This window comes from Lepisosteus platostomus, chromosome 9 (genome assembly GCF_059453375.1).
Source record: "Lepisosteus platostomus isolate fLepPlt1 chromosome 9, fLepPlt1.hap1, whole genome shotgun sequence".
NCBI lineage: Eukaryota > Metazoa > Chordata > Actinopteri > Semionotiformes > Lepisosteidae > Lepisosteus > Lepisosteus platostomus.
In genome coordinates, this window is record NC_142619.1 from 32,445,648 (window position 1) to 32,466,258 (window position 20,611).

Consider the following 20,611-nt stretch of genomic DNA (forward strand, 5'->3'; position numbering starts at 1 on the left):
ACCCACAGCTCTCAAATGAACAAGCAGGTTTCAGGCCAAACAGATCAACAACCGACCAGGTCTGCTGTCTGGTCGATGATATCGAACAATGCTTCCAAGAAAAAAAGAAAGCAGGTGCTGTTCTTGTGGACTTAACAGCAGCTTATGACATGGTCTGGCATAAAGGACTCATACTCAAACTGCTTCGTATCATCCCAAACAAGAAAATGGTCCTCTTTATCCAAGAACTAATCTCAAACAGATCATTTACCTTAACACTGGGCAACAACACCTCCGGGAAATTTTACCTTAAGAATGGTGTCCCGCAAGGCTCGGTGCTGGCGCCAATGCTGTTTAACATCTACACAGCTGACCTGCCATGTACAACTGCTAAAAAGTACATATACGCAGACGACATCGCTATTATGCATTGCTCCACAGACATCAAAGCAATAGAAACTACACTATCGACTGACCTGAACAAGCTGAACTGCTACTTCAAAGACTGGAGGTTAAAACTTAGCATCACCAAGACAGTGAGCAGCTTTTTCCACCTCGCCAATCACCTTGCTAACATAACAATCAATGTCAAGTGCGAAGACAACAGCAGCCACACGAAGAAGGTAGACACAGCCGTGAACAACAGTATGCGTATTATCACCGGGTGCATTAAACCTACGCCCACTGAACTGCTACCGATTCTCAGCGCCATCTCTCCATCAAATATTCACAGAGAAGCAAGTTGCATCAACCTTGCACTGAAAGCCTTGGATGACCCCAACCACCTGCTGCACGATGCCATCTGCAACCGGAACACCACAATCTTCCAACTAGAAAACCGGCACTCACCTTCTAACACAATGAGGTGCCTCATGAAAGAAGCAAACAACGACAATCGCACCAACTGGGTTAACAAAAAGTGGCATGATACGTGGAATAATAACAACCACAGACTGAAACAGTTTATCGACAAAGTACCTAAGAAACCCGCTGGAAATGACCTACCCAGTGTAGTGTTTCATAGCCGTTCAGGGACGCCAAATATGTAATGATTCATAGCCGTTCAGGGACGCCAAATATGTAATCATTCATAGCCAAAATGTAAATATAGTGGCTCTCTGAAGGCACCAGTTCTGTAGGGTTTGGGCATTTACTGAGACAATTATTAATTGTAGCAGTAAATCACAAAGTTGATTCTTTTGATGGCTTTAGAGTCCAACCATGCGACATAACTCAAACAATGCGCACACACAGGTACTAATACACGAGGATACATTTATTAATACATAAAATATGCATGTAAACCTAACAGATCTTATCGAGAGGGTTATCAGAATACAAAAGATATATATTCAGTCAGTTACAAAGTGTTACACATATCAAGAGGACATACGTTCAGCATATCATTCATTAAGACCGTTTCGTAAATGAACTTGGTTATAACTTCTACATTAGATACTCAAACAAGTACATAACTCTTAGGAATTAAATTGATATCAACTGGTTGGGATAACAATTGAATTCTCGAGCTGTAATGCATTGAAGTTGAATACTCATCCAATCTTTGGGGATTCAGATCTCCTGCGGGCACAAAGAAACAGTTGCAGGCTGTTGCTGTCCAATCCGCGCTCTCTGGCTCGGTGCCAGGCTGTGCTGTGCGGCTTGCGACGGTGCGCTGCTGATGTTCACTGACCGGCTAGTTAGTGTTGGCTTTAACTAGCAAAGTTTGTGCACAGGAGAAAAGATGACTGTGGGTCCCAGCAAGTCGGGAAGAGGACCGGTTCGTTCCTGATGAAGAGCTAGTTCTGAATAGTGATTCAGCTGTCCACAGTTCCGACCTGTTCACGAGGCCTGCTGCTGGTTACTCTCTGGCAACCTCCACTCTAGACTCTTAGAACAAAGGAAAGTTCTGGCACTCGGACACACTGGCCGTTCCGTGGTTGTCCGGGCTGAGTCTCAGGATGGTCAGGAGGCGCGCTGCGAGAATGTCCTGCCCTTGGGAGCCTTCTGCTCCTGGGCCGTCCTGCCCTGGAATTCTCCTTTGAATTCCCTTTAGAAAAGTCCACAGAGTTCTCTCCTGAATCTTACTGAATCTTACTGAATCTCTCAGGCTCTCTGTGTTGCCTGTTTTTACCTGGAGGAACTTCAGCTCATTGATTGGCTGAAAGTTCCATGGGCATCAGAGTCCCACGTGGGTTACTCGGCCCTACCAGTCCCTGATTGGTTGGATCAAGGTGAGATATGAGTCACTTACTCCTGACACTTAGTAATGCAGTCCAGATGTCCAACTGGCACTCCCTAGACAGATAGGCGCCAATGGATGACCATTGATCATGATAGCCAGGCTTAGCTAAGTGCACCCCCCTTTGGGAGCTGTCCTTATCAGGAGAAAACATCTTAAATCACCCTGCATGAATAGTCTCTCTGTGGCTGCACCACAGAGATGAACAGAGAAATTGGGCCTCATTTGGGAAAGCTCAGAAACACTTAATTCTGCCTTATTAATAAGCCTCGCCGCTACACCAGACAAGCCTGGGTCAAGCTGAACCGACCAAGAACCGGACATGGCCGTTTCCGGGCCACCCTATACAACTGGGGTCTCACTGATGACCCAATTTGCGAATGCGGCGACAGCAAGGAGCAGACTGATGACCACATTCTATACTACTGCCCTCGCTTCAGGTGCCCCGGCAACTTCACTGATTTAGATGATGCCAGCCGCGACTGGCTGAGGCACCTTACTGTGACAATATAACTATGTAACTTCTGCATGTTAAGCTCATAAAAATAATAATAATAATAATAATAATAATAATAATAATAATAATAATAATAATAATAAAAATAATCACCAACAAGCATTACGATGTGGTACCAATCTAACAGTTCCTGCACCACTTTCTGTGTCAGGATACCAAGCCGATCTCAACATTCACACTTCTCTTGAGCCAGTGCAATATCATCTTCGACCATTTATGCAATTGTATTCTTTTCTTAAACCGTCAAACCTCCAAGGCTTGAATATATACTCAGAATTCAGGCATCACAGACTCCACCATTGAAGAATTTTGCATCACCGTTTTGGGCTTACTTTACTATTTTTAAGTGGTCCTGTCAGCCTTGACTTCATGAGCAGGCTGCTGCTGCAAATCCTAATCTCACCATATCCACTCTCCTATGCATTCATACTTTCCCTGCTGAGCACCCTCTTTTCACTTCTTTCTCACTCCCTCCCCCTCTCGCACGCTCTGAAGAGAAGGTGAGGCCTGTCAGCCTTGTCCTTGTTGACAGACTGTTCTTCCCTCAGAGAACTTACCACAAATAAAATAATTACATTTTAAAATGTTTCATCTCCATCATGAATTGAGATTTGGCCTTTGTCAAACTACTGAAATAATAAAGTTACAGTGAATGAGAAAACTTTGTGTTAGCAGACGTATTCACACCACGTATAAATATCAACTGAAATATTTGATACCTTATACAGCCATCTTTTGGACCAGTATTTACAACAGAAATATTTGTGTTTTGGTCCTTGTTTCGCTGTTGACCGTAAAGTATGTCATTGTCATGAAAAAACTTTTCAGTTTATTATCAAGTGGCTTCTTAAGAGTTTTAAATCAAGATCCAAGAGATTCTTAACAATATAGTTAAGTGTTTCTGAATAACAGAGTTGAATAATTCAGTTACAGAAATACATTATTTTTCCTTCTCTTAGATTCCAAGAAAATAGACGTTATTTGTAACGACAATGTTATAATGATAACTTTCAAAGCAAAGCTGCTGAGAGCCACAGGAGCATTTGTGTTGCTTTAAGTGAATGGATTTAGATTCGTCACTGTAGTAGAGAACATCTGCAGATTTAACTAAATGACAAACTCTAAAAATACATCTTAAAATAGAGAGATGAATTCCCTCCAAATATACTGATTTTACAAGAAACATAGTCATATCTTAAACAGAAAAGATGACAATCAGTTAATTAATTTTACATAAAATATGCATATTAAATGTTAACATTTAAACAGTGAAATGTTTACTTGAAATGTCTGCCACTTTACAAATCTCCAAAAAAGTCAAAATACTGAAATAGAACAAAAGATAATGATTTATGTGAGAAAGAATTCTGTAAGGCCCTGGAGATAAAAAAAACAACCTTCAAGTTGTTGTTACCAACATTTAATCCAGCCTTAACTCCTAGGGAAATGCAGTACACTGCTATGTATCTAAAGAAAAACATAAGTTTTAATTCCAAGCATTTTCATCTATATCCAGTACCTAATTCCGTATTTCTATAAATAGAACTGGAAGGTTGTAAGTAATATTCATATTCTATTTCTTTTTATATTCGCCATTAACAGAGATTATTTGATCTACCCACTACACAGATTTCATCACTCATGTTTAAAGCATTCATTATTTCAAGAAGTAACACCACTACTGTGCGATTCAAACTCCGGTTTATAGGTCTATAGCACATTACACAAACTAATAAGCAATTTCTGAATAATTTTTAATTACAACAGGCTTACAAATATTTCTACAGACACATTAATCAAGGAAGCATCAAGCAAAAAGTACAAAAAATAATTTTCATTATAGGTATAGAAATGAACCACTGCCTGTAGTTGACCTTTATACAGTATATACAGTATCTTTATTGTAGTAGGTGGGTTGTGCGTATACTGCTCTAAACTCTGAAGTCACAAGGGTCAGCATTCTGCATCAGGCTTTGTTGAGGTGTGAAGCTACAGTATATAAATTACATAATGGTCTTCATGGATTCTAATTGGTGATAATACATTTTGGAGTAAATCCTTTAATCTGGAGAATTTACAACTCAATGTTGAAATGAGGGCTATGGGAATAAGGTGATTTCTGAAGAGTTCAAAAAACGTGGTGTAAGTTTTATTAGGTAAGATCTTGGTATTATAATTGCAAATGTGTTATGCACATAGAATTACTGAGAACATACAAGATGATTCTGTACATTCAATTCATTTTTAAGTAAAAAGCCCAGATAAAGGACAAAAAATAATATCCAAGACAATCCTTCAAAAGTACTTCTGTATGTTCAATACATTGTATTTATGCCATACAGTAAACATATCTCGTCAAGAAATCAATTTAAAATCACATGGGAAATTTCACTTGCAACTGTCCACTGCTGCTTAACGGGACTAACTGGAAAACTGAGAATCAATAAGAATATTTTGAATTATTTTGGTGACATGAAATTGTATGAAGAAGAATTAATGACAAAATAGCAAAAACGTAAACCCTATGTTAGAATGAGGATCAGCTTCATACAGATGACTTATCATCTATATGATATAAACGACCCTTAAGAGTAGCATCTAGATAATAAATGATGCACTGTATGCTCAAATCTCTGTCAAGTTTTGCATTTTAATAAATGGTTTATTTAAAATAAATCTAATTATTTTAATTTTATTGCTTTCTTAACTGACAATATTTTCGTTTCCAACACACCCAAGTTGGTCTTACAAAAATTAGAATATACTGTACAATTGGCTCAAACAATTTTCACAATAGTTATAGAAAACCTTGTCAATATACAGTAGGTACTTAATGATAATATGTAGTTTGTAGCTAACAAATGTGTTGCCTAGCAACTAGCATTTTCTTCACTGTCTCTTACTTGCAACAATAAGAGACTGTAAAACTTGGCAGTATGCAGAGACACTTTCTTCACATACATTAAATAAAAATATTTGACCAGCATTATTTCCATCCTGACCTGTTTTGCCTAAATTTCTTGTACAGACACATGGGTTATGAAAGAATTACACAGCAATAGATTATAACCTCTCTAAGATCACAGTCCTGTCTTTTAACATTTTACTTTTGTATGCAATTTCGGTACATTATATTCAAGGATTACCATGAATTAAAGGTTGAAAATCAAAACCAATGTTATAATAATTAATATAACTGAATATAAATTTACTATCAATTTTGAGTAAACTTATTTTTATGAAGTTTATGAGTTATGAAGATAAAACACTTTATGTTATGACTGGTTAGAATACAGATCAATAACTCTATAACTTTTACGGACTTTTGTAAATCTGGTTGAAACATATACTGTATACCATGCTAGAAAATGACAATACAAAACTAAAGCACATAAATATACAAATGAGCTTTGAAAGAAATTTAGTCTTTTAAAAGGATTTTTGAATTGGAATGTTTTATATTTGTATTTGTACATAAACAAAAACAAATACATTCACACAATATACTTATTCTCAATTTCAGGAAATCTGCAGTGCCGCAAAGGCTTGGAACTTTGTTAAAATACTGTATGTAGATTATAACAACATGATAAATGGGAACAAGGTTCCTGTTTTTGTCCTTATTTCTTTTTAATTGCTTACAGCATGCCATAGAGGGCAGTAAACAATGGTTTCTGAAAGAAACAAAACATTCACTGCAACAGCAACCTTACCTTAACAAACTTCAGCAAATAAAATGGATAAGAAATTGTTTTGACCTGTCATATTCTATATATTACCAACAGGACATTCCAATCAAACTACAAAGTGTTTTATTAAGTACAGTATCTAATTTTAAAATATCAGCTGTTTATTCTTGCCATTTGTGTTAATAGGTTGCTCACATCCCTGTTTCTCCAGTTGGAAATGGATGTTTTTTTTATGGATTCAGTGGTACAGTATCTCTATATCCCCTACAATGTTCCTAATGCAAATTTGTACATTTGCATTAATGATCTGGTCAGTTTTCGCAAAGATTTTACTGGGTTACTTGTTCCTCCACAATTTGGAGCTGTTTTGTTGCTTGCTTTGAAACACTAAAGAAATCTATCCAATACCCAGCAAAAAAAAACACCCACACAATGCTTCTTTTCCCCTCTTTTGTGAGAAATTTAATTACAAGTACAAGTACACTTAGAATACTCAATACAGTTTTAACAATGTGATCTAATGATAGCAAAATATACCTGCATCTCCTATCTACTGATGATAGCATGTAGTGTTTCATATACATGAACTATAATACTGTATATATCAATATTTTGGAAAAGGCTGTGATTTAAAAAAACATTATTTTTTTATCAATATCCTATGAATTCTGCAATCTTCTAAGAATTCAGTCCTTTAGATCCACAATGTTCAACACACTGGTGCCAACATTTAAAATGCACAGAAAACTAAAGTCTCTGTATCATGTTATTTTTCCTCAGTGAAGTCAAACTGGAAAACTTCAAACTTGAAGAAGGCTACAATATGAGAATGGAGGTACTGGGTAAAACACTAGGAATTATTTATTTTGTAAAATGTTGCTAATTAAATGTATAGCTTTAATAACAAAACAAGGAAATGCATGCAATGTATACTGAATCACATGACAACTGTAAAATTTACTAGGAAACAAAATAATAGCATTTAAAAGCTTTTTTTAATTATACACTTTGCAGAGGGTTACTCTCATTCTTTGCACTTCCAACCATAGGAGGAAGCTTCCGTATGTGCCATTTGCAAAACAAAAGTACACACTTTTTTACACTAGCATCAATATCTGCATTACTACCTTATAATATTTCCATTGCACTTCTTTTCTTGAAGGGCTTGAAGATCTCTAGTAAGAAACAAATTCCAGGTCGACCATTCCGTCAAAAAATGACCAACATCTTACATTATAATATCTCTGATTTAAACACCATTGTTATTTTTTTCAAAAGATTCAAACAAAGGGTACAAAGTTATACAGGGGTAAAAAATGTTACTCACACTAAATAGCTTGTGATAGTTATATTGGAAATCCAACAGAGAGTTAATGCTTTGAAAACAAATTAAAATGTAGGACACAAATAACAGTAGTGTTCTGCAATACACAGCAAATATAAGACCACTATGACTAAGTTAAACTAAAACACATAATAGACTAATCATTATTGAATTACAGCTACAATATATTGAAGACCAATAACATTATAGAATTAAACTATAATACAGAAAATTATAGTCCAATATATTTTATAGAACCTTATTACTGTAAGTATGAAATGATATAGGTTATATTGTCCAGTACTGTACGTCCCTACCATATATTATATAGCCACTGCATTAGAACTACAATACGCCACCACAGACCACTATTATGAAAAGGTATTCACTAATGAATGCACAGCATATAGGGCTCATAAAGTGTTTCACCAAACAAACAATCCTTGAAGCAGAGCTCTTTTGAGTCACTCTGAAATATAACCTGCGCCTCATGTCACAGGATCTGGCATCTATGACAATCAGGTTTGTTAAAACGTTGCTTATTGCACATCCAGAACTCCAGCCTTCATTCTTTTTTAATGTGCTGCAGACTGTAGACTTCAACCTCCATGACTGACTGGGTAATCACAAAAAAATATTACATATGAGTCATCTGGTTGGACACGATGCACTGCCTCTGCAATCTCCTAAAGTGACTGCGTTTTATTTTCACAGCACCACTCCTGACTGCCCCATGCTTCTGCCAAAACCCTGCTTCGTGTAGTTTGCAGAGACACCTTCACCAGTGCATAATACTGTACGTTTCTGGTGCAAACAAATCTCCACATTACAGCAGTGTAACATTCCCATGCTACATCTTCCATTCCCAAGCAAATACTTACGGCAATAGTGTTGAAAAATGCAGTTAAAAAAACTGGTATGCACAATAATATAATGATTTATAAACACTTCACTGTAAAATAAGAATATATACTGTAATAAATGTTGGTTATCAACATACATCACACATTCCTCAATTTACATACTGTAAAATCATTCCATTAAATCAGAAAGCTTGAAATCTGTCATAATTATAATAATTAATAACATATTAAAAAATAGCAATCATAAAGTATTGCTTACATTTATATAGCGCTTTTCTGGACACTCCACTCAAAGCACTTTACAGGTAATGGGGACTCCCCTCCACCACCAACAATGTGCAGCATCCACCTGGATGATGCGACAGCAGCCAGAACGCTCACCACACATCAGTTATCAGTGGGGAGTTATCAGGAGAGCAGAGTAATGAAGCCATTACTGGGGATTATTAGGAGGCCATGATAGGTAAGGGCCAATGAGAAATTTGGCCAGGACGCCGGGGTTACACCCCTACTCTTTACGAGAAACGCCCTAGGATTTTTAATGACCACAGAGAGTCAGGACCTTGGTTTTACGTCTTATCCAAAGGACGGCAGCTGTTTACAGTATAGTGTCCCCGTCACTATACTGGGGCATTAGGACCCACATGGACCGCAGGGTGAGCGCCCCCTGCTGGCCCCACTAACACCTCTTCCAGCAGCAACCTTAGTTTTTCCCAGGAGGTCTGTCATCCAGGTACTGACCAGGCTCACAACTGCTTAGCTTCAGTGGGCTGCCAGTTGTGAGTTGCAGGGTGATATGGCTGCTGGCCATATAATGTACAGTAGTATTTCAGGTGGGTAGCTGCGTCAGCATGCGTAGGCTACAAAGGAACAAGTAATAGGTTTATTCCACGCTGAAAAAAAGAAAGAAAACACAATGTTTCGACCATGGAGCCTTCTTCAGGTACCACAGACAGTTGTATTACCAGTCTATTAACCTTCAGGATGTTGCAGAAAGTTACTTTATGATAAGAACAACCACAGCAAGCAAGATTATAGACACTGTCACAGTGTAATGCTCCTACAGCCTTACCAGTGAAATAATAGAAAGTTCTACAGCAGAGGTCATAATCCAATAAATATTTTCTGTAACTGAATTGTGTATCTGAAGGAATACATATCTCCTACATTTAAATTATTAGTATATTTTAAGAACTACAGCTGTGAGAAAAAAAATGTGAACCCCATGGAACCATCTGTATTCCTGCATTAATTGCTTGTAAAGTGTGATCTGGTCTTAATCTAAAGCATAATAATGTATAAATACAATCTGATAAAACTAATAACACACAGAGGATTGTACTTTTTCTACTCTATATTGAACACATAGTTTAAACATTCATTGCCTGTGCTGAGAAAGTATGTGAGCCCTTAAAGTTAATAACTGGTGGAACCTCCTTCAGCAGCAATGACCTCAACCAAACATTTCCTGTAGCTGCTGACCTGTCTTGCACATTGGTTAAAGGTTTACATACTTTTTCCAGCATAGACAGTGAATGTTTAAACAATGTGCTCCATACAGGCATGAAAAAGTACAATTGTTTGTGTGTTATTTGCTTAATGAGATTGTGATCTCTTATTATGACAAAGATGAAAATCAGATCACATTTTAGGAGCAATTACTACAGGAATACAGATAGTTCCAAAGGGTTCACAAACTTTTTCTCACTGTACATCACAGCAATATTGTTGATCATCTCTGGGATGCCTATCAATGTTGGACTGCATTTCTAGGGCTGTGTGTTTTGAGGCTAGAATGAGTCATATAATGTTACTTTAATATCACAACAGCAAAAGAACACTGAAGGATGGAGTAAAATATATCCAAGTTAGTAATGGGGAACTTAAGAAAATTATCATTATGATGAAAATGAATGAAATGAAATGAAAAACTCCTTAAGAAAATGATAATTAAGTTAGTAATGTTTCAACGAAGAGAAAACTGGTCCTTGATGGTAGAAGGATATTCTGAATTATTTTTCCAGATTTTCTCTAACTTACTTCACTGAACATGGCAATTTATCAATTGATCACTGTTAAATAGTCCCTCACCTTTAGAAAGTGCTGTTTTATAGGCTACCTACTGTATAGAACTTTCTGGACCAGAAATCTCCAGAACTGGGTTTGGAGACCCCTGTTCTAAACAATAAAAGGGAAATGACTGGTGTATTAAATGTGTATTTCACTCATTTGTTTTAAAAGCAAAAAAAAGTCAACAACATGCCTCAGGTAACAGGGGAGTCTTAGACACGTCACAAGAATCAGCTGTATTTCAGGTACCGCAAGCTCTTAGCATTAACAGATCTCCAGGCCCAGATGGTATTCTACCAATTTTACATAAACAAGAGATGCTATTCACAGGCCACTGACAAGGTTCTTCCAACAGCTGCTTCTGGACATGGGGTGTACCAATGGAATGAAAAAAATGTCTAATGCTCTGCGTATAAAGAAAATGGAACAAAAACATCTAAAGTAACTATCAATATATCTGATTTATATTGGTAGATTTTTACTGCAATTAAAGTAATGGCAATGATCATTACAATTAAACTAGAGAGTTCATTATATGAAACCAAGATGCTCAATGTAAGATCAACACGGTTCTCAAAAAGGTTGGCCTAGGTTAACTAACTTATTTTAACTTTAGGAGTTTGAACAAACAGCAACCATAATGGACATACTGTACACATTATACAATGATGTACTGTACATTTACAGTTGCATAAGGCTTTAATAAAGTTATTAATGACAGATTAATGATCTAAATACAGGTGGCAGGCATTCAGAGAGTGTTTGGATTATGAATGGATTAACAGAAAATGGTAGAGATTAAATGTGAGTGCTCCAAATGGGGTGATGTAATTAGAGGAGTACTACAGGGATCTGTACTAGGACTAATGTTCTTTCTAATTTCTATCAATGATTTAGATTCTGGTATAGGTAGTAACTAATCAAGTTTGCTAATCTCCCTGTCTTGGTACTGTCAAATTAAGTTTGGGAAGCATGTGACAGCTGATGTTTAATGTAGACACGCACATATCAAAAACAAACTTATGTAGAAGACCTAGACATTAATGTGGACACATCATTTAAATCTTCTAAACAATGTAGGAAAGTAATAGAAAGGGAAACAAACATAAGTATATACTGTATACTGTAAGGAAGTGCATTTAGAACCAAAAACAGGGGGCACTTCTTTACACCAAGAGTTGTGGGAATATGGATCAAACTACCTAGCTACATTGCTGGAGCCAGCTACAGATTCTGGTACATAACAAAAGACAAGTGGTTGAAAGCTGGGCAGTTTGCAGGGGTGTGACTACACCTCCCCTGCGCAAAGCTGCGTGGTCAGTAGCCATGCACTGAGGTGTGAAAAATGCAACTGGCTTTTGCAAATAAGGCAGAGTAGCAAAAAAATAACTGACAATTGTTAGGTTTTAAATTCTAAAATTTGAAATAAAAAAATTCGGAACATAAAAATGCACCCCATGATTTCCCACAGTTGGTATGGCCACCTGGCCAAGCAAATTCACGAACACCGCTATAATGTACACCAGAATCTGGATTGAAATACTGCTTTGTAGTACACTGCAAGATCATCTGGCAGCCTGCACCTGCAACAGTAAGTGCATTGTCCCACAAGTCCTCAAGTCCCAGACATTGAGACATCTGAAGGCCTCACGCCGTGGTTTGAAAATCTCATGCATTTGCATCAAGCTTAGGTTGATTACAAAATAAATGAATAAATGAAAAAAATGAGAATTTTAAACTTTTGTAGAGACTCATGATTCTGTTAATTAAAGAATGTTGAACTACAGTAGGATAAAAGAAACCATCAAAACAAAAAGTAGGCGATTTTTGACATAAAATCTCACACATTAGGTTTTTGGATCCTTGAGAGCTACAGTACAGTATGTCAGTAATCAGTGTAGAAAAAAAAACACAAAATTTCCTCTCAGCTGAATTTGTCTCTGGTTACAGACAAATATTATGTGCCTTTGTCTCTTGCTGAGGTTGACGAGAATAATAAAGGGAGTGGAAGCCAAAGAATTTTCAAAGAAAAAAAAGACCTATTGCCTCAATGAGTGTAAAATAAGAAACAGCGCCTCAATAGTAAATAGAGAACAATGAAGGCATGATGCATATAAAAAACAGAAAATAGTGACGCCTTTTTAAGCACAAAGCATTTCCTTGGACAGCATCATAGGTTTCCTACTAGTTGTTGTGGTCAAATAATGTCTTGTTCAGGATAATATTGTTTAATATTGATAATAATAATATACAGTACTGTAGCTGGTTAGTTCTCTAGCAAGTACAGTAATCTAGCTTTTAGATATCTGGGGAGAGGGGAGGTGACCACCTGGCATTTGTTTTTCCTGTACAGAATTGTGAAGAATACTGTACTCATGCCAATTAATATAATGTAAGTTTAATCTAGAATTTTAATTAGCACATATTTTTGTATTTACAAAATTCTCTGAATGATATTAATCTATAGAAAGGTACAGCAACTCATGCATTTAGTGTTGTTTAGCAGATTGATCAATCTTGGACTTCCACATGCGCTGAAGAAAAAAAATAGGAATACATTTAATGGAATTTAGTTTTCAGAAAGCCTCATAATAACAGAAACTTCAAATATTATACCTGTATCAGTTTGTTTAAAAGAACCTGAAGCTTTTAGAGGCTGAAATGGATGAAACAGCCACATAATAAGACTGAGTTTACCTACAGTATACACCACTTCAAAACTAAAACAAGGTAATCATCATTGTTAATTGTATTAGGTAAGGAGAGATCTGTTACAATTTATATTAGAATTATTTCTCAAAAATGAAGAGCTACAGAAGTTGTTGTACCTTATGTTTTGTTTGTTTACATAACTATTTAATCCTTACAATACATGTATTTAAAGATAACCTTGTTAATACTTGCAAGTTGTTTTTGAACAGAGGTATTACATAATAACTGTTTAAGTCACTGATCCCCTAACCGTAGCGATCAAACATTAACTACGGTAAGAAATGGTAGATTCTGATTGTTCTAAAGAAAAAAAGGGTGCTGTACTTATCTGGTATACATGTAACTGCTAAAGCAAAACTACCTCAACCAGTATGACAGTTCATATCAATATCACTGTATATCTCCACAGAACAATAACAAATATTGAAGAAACACATTAATCAGTTTCATTATTCAATGTATTGACATCATCCTTCATTCATCACTAAAATTGTTTTTCACTTGTATCTCTTAAATATTTGGAAGAATGGCTTTCAACAAGTATACAAACTTACTTTATCAAATATATATATTTTTAATTCTGTTTTCACCTTACATTTTATTCTTTTTTACTACAGACCAGTATCTGAAATCAATGTGTAAGGTGGGTAATATGACAATTAAAAAGATGTTTCATTTCAAATTTCAAATTCTTTGGTAGCTCAGAAATATTTGTGTAAACCCACAATGGTTGAGGCTGACTTTTTCCTAACATGTTCTACACTCATTTACTCTGACAATCTTATTTACTTTGACTCCTTTGGGATAATATTATAAAATAATCTGAAAGAACCAGCACCCTTTACATCAACATAAAGACCATTATAAATGAAATACAGAACAGACAAAAGGCTAAACAAAAAAAAATGGAAAACAAAAAAACCCTCCCAATGCCTGCCCATATAAAGAATTTCATCTATTTTAATCATTGACGGAGTTGTTTTCTATTGTTTTGTTAAGCAGTGTATTTGGTAGCCAGAGACAGGCACAGGAGAATAAAGCAGAAACAAGGTCTGTCTAAAAGTGAGGATCTCCTTTCTTCTTCAGTAGCTTTCCTGTATGCTCCCATTTAGCCCAGCTTAGCATGAGAGATGGGTGGACCCTGGATTTCTGCCAAAGAGCAGTGAAAACTCCAGCCTCGGTGCATCATGAATTTATCATTTGCTTTGAAGCTGGTAGAAAGTGGCTGTTACACTGTCTCATAGAAGATGACGTTTCTGGCGAACAGCATTTTGCTTAAGTAACCGATCAGTGAGTTTCACTCACAAATTACCCTCTAAATGGGTCCACCTGTAAAAGAGACAAACCTTTGGAATTTCAACAAGTGCACCGAACTGTCCACCCATCACACAGAATCCATCATATTTCCCAATTATCGGATCGTTGCAACGCATTAAACCCGTTAATTTATTAAGATCTGCCAACATACATAGATATTTGAATGAAACCAGACACTTAAATATGCAATTTAGGCTACTTAATGGTTGTTACAATTAAGCATAAAATAGGAAATAAAAGTATGTTTATAGCAGGTTAAGCAATTTTCTTAGCTACAATCACAAGGATTTCCCTCTTCACAAAGCTTGAACCATGTTCTTAACGCACATCATCTGTGTTACCCGAATTTTCCAGTCACCGCAGTGATATTATATTATACGCACATGCATATTCCTTAACTGTCAGTTTTCATTTTGGGCAATTGTCCATCACTGAGTAATAACTTCCTTGGCTTTTGTTAATTTCATTGACATAATCGCATCATGAAAATAAGGCGCAGAAGTGCCTCCAAGAGCAACCAACGCAATTTTGAACATGCTGCCTTTTCACGCTTTATTTCTTGCCGTCGCGTAGGTACCATTATTAAATTGCATTACCTGTTCCAAGAACCCGTTGCTCCAGTGAGTCTTAAAACGCAAGTGCAACTCCCTAATATTGGTGAACAAGCACACGGCAACGGCTTTATTCTTCTCCGCTTGGGTACCCAACAAAGCATGATGGGAGCCTGTGTATTGCCTTCATTCCGCAGTTCTCTTTAAATTTCATTGGCCGAATCGTTACTGAAATTAAAAAGGGTCCCTCCTTTTACTCATGAGCTGCTTTCCAATAGAACATAAATATTTTAACAGAACAGCTGCTTCGAACTCTCAAATGTCACATACGCAGCTACACACATAGCTATAAGAAGATGGGTTTTATTACTTACAGGAGTACAGTTGCTGGCTCAGAAGGTGACATTAATAAAGTTATGTGAAGAGATGTATAAAATAATTTGATATTTCTTTGCGGTAATTTATTAGGGTTAGATGCGTATTATAAGTCATTTTTTTTCATCTCACTTCATGGTCATAGTGTGAGAAGAAAAACGTATGTCATTCCATTATATTATATTACGTTGATGAATTTTTATTTTTTCCTTTAACCCGCATCTTATAATATTAATCTAAACAAATACAACGTGTGTTTTTGTACGTTGTTACTGTTAATATAAATACCTATGGCTCTTTCATAGACGTTTTAATTTCGTACTTCTATTACTTTTGCATCGTCCAGTCAATTTTCAGAAAAGCGGACAAAACTCTAGTTCTTTACCATGCACGTCTTGGTTTTTGCATTAACATTGACAGCTCAGACTGTTTCCTTACAATTAATTCGACAATATAAATGTTATATTATATACATAATAAAAATATAAATGGGTTGCATAAACGTAGTTAAAACCCTAAAAGAAACTATAGGGACTTTTATTTAATTTGAAATCAGAAAAAATATACATTTACTTTGTTCGGAAGGCGTTCTTCTGACAAAGATTATATATTTCATTCGTCTACGTCTTTTGGTTGAATTAAGTGGCCTAATATATTTCCAAGGACATTTGAGAACATCTAGTAGAATCAATAGTGAGACCAGATGTAAGCGGTGAATCAACCCACAACCGAGGGTGTTAGTATTTTGATATTTCAGAGTACAGTATACGTGCTGCATAGTCATTTTGACGTCCATATTATTTGTAAACCCGTGACTCAACCTCTGAATCTATCTGTGTGTTTGGAAAGCATTGTTGTTTTAGGATTTGTGAGAAGTAACTAAGGTTTCTAGAGACAATTTTTGATTAATAGAAATTATGATATTTTAAAACAAGTATTAATTCAGACAAAAAAATAAAAATATTATTGCTCTGTGAATTTCTGTGGTTTCTCTTAACTCAATTGCCTTGTGTTTTCCCATAGATTGCTGTCAGCAAATCTTTTAAGGCCAGTATCAAGCAACCAAAATCTGATAAAGAATTCATCTTACTTAGCTTTAGCACTCTCTTACAGATATTACGCAACATTTACTGCAATGTTGATTACAAAACATCACAGCGAAGTTCAAATATTAATATAGTGACACATTGTTAATTCTATTATATAAACTTTTTATAAAGGAATACCACAAATCTCAAAGATAAAAAATACAAGTAGAGTTATAGAAATACACAAGTAACACACCATATTCCTAATACTGATTAATTCAAAAATATGTAACTCGGTATACTGTAGTGCAGACTGCACAACTCATGATACAGTATAGTCTTTGCCCCATTAAAACTATCTTGACCAGAATTTTGCTTGGTACACTTACTGTGAGTACATTATCTCAATAAACAGAAAACAATTATTTTAGACCATCTTACACTATTTGTATTCCTTTGTTTATAAGTATACAGCCATATCATCCTGCAACTCACAACTGGCAACCCACTGAAGCTCAGCAGGTGTGAGCCTGGTCAGTACCTGGATGGGAGACCTCCTGGGGAAAACTAAGGTTGCTGCTGCAAGAGGTATTAGTGGGGCCAGCAGGGGGCGCTCACTCTGTGGTCCACGTGGGTCCTAACAAGTGCCATCCTTCGGATGAGACGTAAAACCGAGGTCCTGACTCTCTGTGGTCATTAAAAATCCCAGGGCGTTTCTCGAAAAGAGTAGGGGTGTAACCCCGGCGTCCTAGCCAAATTTCCCATTGGCCCTTACCAATCGTGGCCTCCTAATAATCCCCATCTATAAATTGGCTTCATTACTCTGCTCTCCTCCCCACTGATAGCTGATGTGTGGTGAGCGTTCTGGCGCACTATGGCTGCCGTCGCATCATCCAGGTGGATGCTCCACATTGGTGGTGGTGGAGGGGAGTCCCCATTACCTGTAAAGCGCTTTGAGTGGAGTGTCCAGAAAAGCGCTATATAAGTGTAAGCAATTATTATTATTATTATTATTATACATTTACTGTCAGAGGGTGGTAAATAAAGACAAGATGGCAGTTGTCACTGAAACTCCATTCCCTAGGAGGCAATGGGGAATGACTGTACTTGCCATCCTCAATCAGTTGACCAATTGTTGGAAGCAATTGCTAGAAGCAACAAAATAATTATTGTAACATGGTTAATTATACATCCTAACAATGTTTGTTTTTTTAATGCGTCCCTTCATGATGTTTACATTTGATGACACAAATGATGTATGTTGTCACCCATATGTACTGTATGTTGTCCCATTTAACTTCTATTAGTCTGAGATTATTCATTTCTTCATAGTCTGCTCTCCTGAAATTAAAAACCTTTGTTTTGGACTCTGCCTATAGTAAGTGTAGTAAGTGCACATCAAAGCACACCACATTATGATCATAGTTTCCTAATGGTTACATGAAAGTATGATTTGCCTGGTCCTCTATCTCCCTGTTGCATAACAACATGCTCCTCTGCTTCACACATGGATACATATCATTTCCAGTGTCCCCTGTAGCTAACATTGCTGGGTATATGATCTCAGTCAATTCAGAACGCCCACACACCATTTTTGATAAATAAGCTGTGATGCCTTTTGTTTTAGGGCCAACAATCTGCTAATTAAATTGCCTCCATATTTCTCATGTCCTTTGAAAAGCTGTCACTTTAAATATTTAAGGCATTTGAAAATATTGTGCCTGACCAACATTTCATTGTTTTTGACTGGACACAATCCAAAGGAGTCTCCATTTGCAGTATGAGTTTATTCACTTGAAAATAGACTTTTCTGTTCTGAAAAAATAAAAACTAGAATATTTCATTTTCTGCATGATTTCACTTTCACAATATATGTTATACTTGATAAATGCTAGGGACTGAAAATATTTTTTACAGCATTTTGTTTAAATCAGAAAAAAATACAAACTACATTATAGAAAATAACTGCTCTAATGAAATGTAAAAAGAAATAATTGAGTTAAATACATCTTAAAATGGAAATACAATGACCATAGACACAATCGTCATAAAAGTAAATTGTGCTACTAAACATTAAAATGTTCTCTAGTCCTGTTTTTCTGCTTTTTAATGTTGTACTTTGGTGTATATACTGTATTTGTATGCATTACATGTCTTAAATATTTACTTTTTAGCTTACTGTTCCAGTACAAATAATTTTTGCAAAGAATCCTTAAAGCTGAGTGGCCAGGTATTTGATGGAACAGCAAATGATTGTAAAAAATATGAAGTAGGCAAATTATGAAAGAAAATTAGAAAATAAAGAGTTGAAATAATTAGAAAATAAGGGGCTATCAAAGCAAATCAAAATAAGGTCCCAAAACCTTACTGTGCAAGCAAATTGTATAGATTAATGAGAATGTCACCACCTTTACACAGGGAACACAGAATTTATCATAATACTGTATGTGATTTCTTTATTCTTCTGCACATCTTGATAATAGAGTAATAATTAGGAAGAAAGTTCAAACAGAAACAACAAAATTTTATTAACAATAAGTGACACACAGTGTTTCATGGCTATACACAGATATTTACAATTCTGGAAGTATCAAGAGTCTAGCTTTGTATATACATAGAAAACATAGAATGCCTTGCAAATAAGAGAGAAATATGAAAATAAGGAGGGAATGTGCGTCTTTATAATAATGAACCTAATTAATCATACTTTTTGTAACAGATGGTAACCAAATGCGAACCGACTGTATAACCCTATTCAAAATAGCGTATCACTAAACAAGGAGAGAGGTCTTTTAACCTTAGGACTCAACAATTAGAAAATCAATATATCCACAAATAAATAACACAACCAGTCCCTTGATAATAATGCTTAGTGTTCAGTGCTATTTTACTACCCTGAATATCTGGACAGATTCTAATTTAGTCTGTAGTCTGTAGAAATAAGTCCTTCTCTTATGACTCAGATGGTTCCCTTTCAGTCTTTGTTTTGGTTACTCTTCCTTGCTCTGCCTTTGTCTGCCTCCTCATATTATTGTGTCATATTTTATCCTGACTAAAGGCTTGCTTTGTCATATGTCCTTTCTACTTGAAGGTCAGTTTAGTGACCTTACTAGGAAAGCTCCAGTCACTGTTACATTGTTATTTATGATCTAAGGGGGCAGAGGAGCATGTCTGGGATGGAGACCTCCTAGGAAAATCAGGTTTCTGCTATTCTGTAAGTGCTGTTTGTGGACCAATAGGCACACTTTTCTTTGGACCAAATTTCCCAGTCCATTCCACAAAGGTGACTGGGGACACTGCACTTTAGGAGGTGCTATCACACTTAATGGTAAACAGAAGACCTGACTATTTGGTCACCAGGGCACTTTTTGTAAAATTAGGACTATTAACCTTTTATCCTGGCTAACACCTGGACAATCAGTCATAACTAAATTAGCTATTCATCCATTTTCTAACCACTTTATCCAATACAAGGTTGCAGAAGAGCCGAAGTCTATTGCAACAAGCAATGGGAGCAAGGCAAAAATGCACACACTCGCGCGTTTTAATTTTTAGGTTAAATTATAATGTTTTTGTTTACAAGGCTTTCTCTTTTCAAACAAAATTATTTCCAGCAAATAACTATTTTAACCATGAATAACAATAAAACAAAAGTGATTAAGTCATTACAAATAGAAAGGTTTTTAATGTTTCTAAATTGATCAATTTTGCCAATAATTTGTTCTTAGACCTGATTCGGTGCACTTTTTATTCTGACACAATAATGGATAAATACACAGTGCATCACAATTCGACTCAGGCTTAACCAATTTAATAAAGCTCATTCGTTCTTTTCCTCAAAAGGAAATTAAAACTTGATAAATAGCTTCAGTTGCACTATCCCTCAAGGTAAAAAAGATTAGTAAATGTGAAAGGGTGGATTAGTCAAGAATTAATGACATTTG

General features: G+C 36.0%; 1 protein-coding gene across 2 annotated transcripts in view; it reads right to left on the minus strand.

Annotated features, from left to right (window-relative positions):
* The window catches only part of syn3 (synapsin III), a 176,607-nt gene extending 161,048 nt beyond the window's left edge, over window positions 1-15,559 (minus strand). Inside the window, exon 1 of one of the 2 annotated variants that reach the window (XM_088644758.1) lies at window positions 15,310-15,559. The gene's annotated coding sequence lies outside the window, so the exon portion shown is untranslated. The remainder of the gene's footprint in view (window positions 1-15,309) is intronic. The other variant, XM_088644757.1, reaches the window with a different exon arrangement.
* Between the last annotated feature and the right edge of the window lie 5,052 nt (window positions 15,560-20,611).